We start from the raw sequence: 3,711 nt of genomic DNA, 5'->3' as shown, positions 1-3,711 counted from the left end.
AGAAGAAGCGAGGGGGGGGGTCTTCCCTTCCCCCATCCCGGCTGGACCCGGACAAGCTTCTGCACACAGCGGGGAAGTCAGTTAAACTCGTGTGCACCAGTTGCCAGAGTCTAGAAGTTTTTGTGTTTCTCTGCGTGTTTTTTACATACAAAATGATTCAGCAGTGGCTCTTGGGGGCTGGGTGCCTATGCCAAAATCTGTTTCTTTGTGAGTTACAGTTGGGACAACTGGAGAGCCAAAGGGCTTCTCTTCTCCTGCATCACTTCCCAGACTGCCAGTCCTAGAGGACATCAGAGCTCTCAGGGGGAGGATACCGGGAGGGGGGATGTGGTGACAGAATCACTGTCACTTCTGAGACTGAGGGTGCTGAGCTAAAGGGAAACCCCTCAGGTTTTAGTCTGACTTGCCATTTGAGTCAGCACTGCTGGGCCTTGCTGAATTTTGCAGATGGAGAACCTGATCAGATAAAACAATCCCAGAGAAAGTTTCTGGTGTCAACAACTCCATAGCATTGCAGGCGTTCACGCCACATGTTCTACACTACCCCCTTATATCTGTCCCTCCTTCCCAGCCTTTACAGTCACCTTTAGCCAGTGGCCTGGGGTCAAGGAAATGAGCCTAGATCTAGAGTCCTGGCTCCAGCCTGCCAACTGGCTCTGTGACCTTAGGCAGGTCACTGCATCTGTGGGAACCTCAGTTGTCTCACCTGTAAAGTGATGAGCTCTATCCTGCCTACATTTGCTACACAAATATTAGTTGTTTTTAATTCATAGTTATGAAAATCTTAAAGGTTATGGAAGTGTTTTTAAAATCATGAAGAGCTCCATAAGGGTCAAAGATGTTTGTGAGGAGGTGACAAAATTGCCAAGTGGACCTGGCAGCTCCCATCACCTGCTCGCCAAGGAAATTTAGAGAAAGGCCAAGGATGCATAGACTTGAGTTTCCCAAGCTTTTGACTAGTCAAGCCACTGGAGATAAAAAAAAAAAAAATGCACTTCAGAGTGAGGTTAGAGGCTTGGCAGAGAGGCAAGGAAGTGGTACCAAGCTAGGGAAAAGAAAGTTCCCGAGGATCGAGTGAGGCCTAACTCCCAGGAGAGAGGGAGAGGGAGACTGAGATCATGGGCCCCTCCTAAGGCTCCTGCCTGCAGCTCTATTCCTTGTCCATAAAGTGGGTAGCTGGGAGCTGGAAAAAGGTTCTTTCTACTGACAGAAGAATCTGAAGGTGAGAGGGACAACTCTTCTCTCTGCTGAGCACTGTAAGCTAACCCTACTCACCACAGCCTCTTGGAATACCCAGAGGCTGGACAGGTCCTCCTGGTCTCTTCTTTTCTAAAAACAAAAAAGTGAGCTCATTTCACTGTCCAGGCAGGTGGTGAGCCTGGATTCAGGCCTACTGTGACAGCTCCTGATCATCCTTGTCACTACACACACACACTTTGATGAACAAAGCCCACCCTGACCCTGCTTCTCTCTTTGATATATGGGGATTGGAACCCTCAAAAGGCAAAAACACTGAAATGACTGGAACATCCATGTGTTTCTAACTTCTCAGGCAGGCCTCTTCCAGACAGTCCAAGCCCGTCAAGCCAGGCCTGGACTTTTTGGAAAAGCAGCTCCATGGAACTTATCATATCTTTTTCCTTTGTTATGATCTCTGTGGAGGTTGAAGAGGCCTTTGAGATTCTCTAGTTCAGGTTTTCAAAACTGGGGTATGAAAATCCCAACATAACATGAAGCCACAGGATAAACCCAGTGCATGGGGCTGGCTGGTTAACTCAGTTGGTTGGAGCCCAGCTTTGTAGTACCAAGGTCAAGGGTTTGGATCCCCAAACCAGCCAGCCGCCAAAAAAACCAGAAACACTGTGTATGTTTCTTCCCCTCCCCCATCCCCCTTCTCCCTTTTGGTGCATGTTTCTTTTTATTAAAAGTTCTGTTGTTTTTTTCCTCTGGAGGGAGGAATTAAGTAATTTAACTAGTAAGTAATTTAAAAGTTTGTTACTAAAATTAACACAGATAAAATATGTAATAGAATGCAAAATTTCATTATTTTGAGTAAAAATACTGGGCTTCAGAGACATGTTACGCTTCCTGGGGGCTGCTTTGGGGCGAGACGAGACGCATTCATGCTTAGTGGCCAAAAAGCCTGGAACTCAGATCTGCTGACTCCTGTCGTCTGACCCCACAGGGCGTGGATAGCCTTGGGAAGCTGGGAGCCATTTAGCTTAGGCTTCAGTTACTAACTAGAGGGAGTGGTGTTTCTAGCCCTCCCCTGACTTCATTATTTTCTTTCCTCACAAGGGTTCAGAACCCAGGATGGGAGAGAGACCCTCCTAAGCTGGACTGGAAGCAGATGGGATTCCTTCCTGAGAGCCAGTGGGGTGGGTTAGGGAGAAAAGAGACCAGTGCCCTGAAGTCAGGACAAGGTTCCAAGCCGGGCTGGGTCCCCAGGACAACTCTCTTGACCATTATGGCTTGGTGGGAAATGAGATGAGTGGGCGGCATGAAGTCTGGTTGGTTACCCTCCCAGGTCTCAAGACCCCTAACCCCTCGCATGGGTGGTTTATCAAGCCAGCTCTCTGTAGGGTTCCCACTGCCCCTGCCCTGTCCCCAGAGGATATGACATCTTATGAAATCTAGGACCCCAGCAGAACTGCCCGTGTAAGCTCATTGTTACCATGCAGCTGGGCCTCCTCTGGGCAGCTGCACACCCTCACCCACCCCTAACTCACGCCCACCTGTCCCCCAGTGGGAGGCCTGTTGGTAGGCTGGGGAGACAACCCAGCATTCATTCCACGCCCCAAGTAAAAATGAGCATCAGAATCACATGGACAACTTTTGTACCAAAGAACCCCACCCAGCCCTACCTGATCAGAATGGGGTTTGGGGAGATAAGACTCTCAAGCTCCTCAGATGACTCTAATTATTAGACTTGAAAGCCCCTGGTTGAGGGAAGGACTACTGGCCTCTCTGAGCTTCAGTGTCCTCGCCTGTAGAACGGCACTATATTTGTTCCTCCGGGTACATTTAGAAAACAGATTTTATTTTTTTGGCGGCTGGCTGGTACAAGGACCAAACCATGGACCCTGGTGTTATCAGCACCACACTCTCCCAAGTGAGCCACGGGATGGCATCCTTTTGAAATCACCCTTTACTGAGGTGGAAAGAAAGGAGTTGGGAGTGACCTGTGTGGGTGTGTCTTCCTGTTCCCCAGGAGAGAAGATCAGAAATTAATCCATCAGAGGACTGTTCACTCTTCTCACCAGGCTGACTGGGCTGGGGACATCTGAGGCCAGCAGGAGATAAGACTCAGGGTATTTTTCTTTATATAAAAAATATTTCAGGAAAATGTGGAATGCTGGCCTACTGAAAACAGAGTTTTGTTTTTTTTTAAGTGGATATTCATAAGCAAAATAATCCAGAGCCAGTTTGGAAAGGTCAGTTCATTAGGAATCATTCATTCGTTCAACAAACATCATCGCAGACTATGTGTCCAGGGTGTGCCAAGCACTTTTTTCGTTCACTGTCTTATTCTGTTAATAAAACAGCTTCTCTCAAACGGGAAAGACTGTGTTAATGGGCGCTGGGTAATTTTGTTTCCTTTTAAAAGAAATCCATTAATGTTGTCTCATTGTGTTTTTTAAAAATGATGAGAAAAGGACCACAGTTCTGGGCTTGGAGGTGTTTCCCAGAGTGGGTTCCAGGGTAAACAAC

This window comes from Galeopterus variegatus, unplaced genomic scaffold (genome assembly GCF_000696425.1).
Source record: "Galeopterus variegatus unplaced genomic scaffold, G_variegatus-3.0.2 Scaffold2626, whole genome shotgun sequence".
Classification (NCBI taxonomy): Eukaryota; Metazoa; Chordata; class Mammalia; order Dermoptera; family Cynocephalidae; genus Galeopterus; species Galeopterus variegatus.
This window is presented reverse-complemented; position numbering follows the sequence as displayed.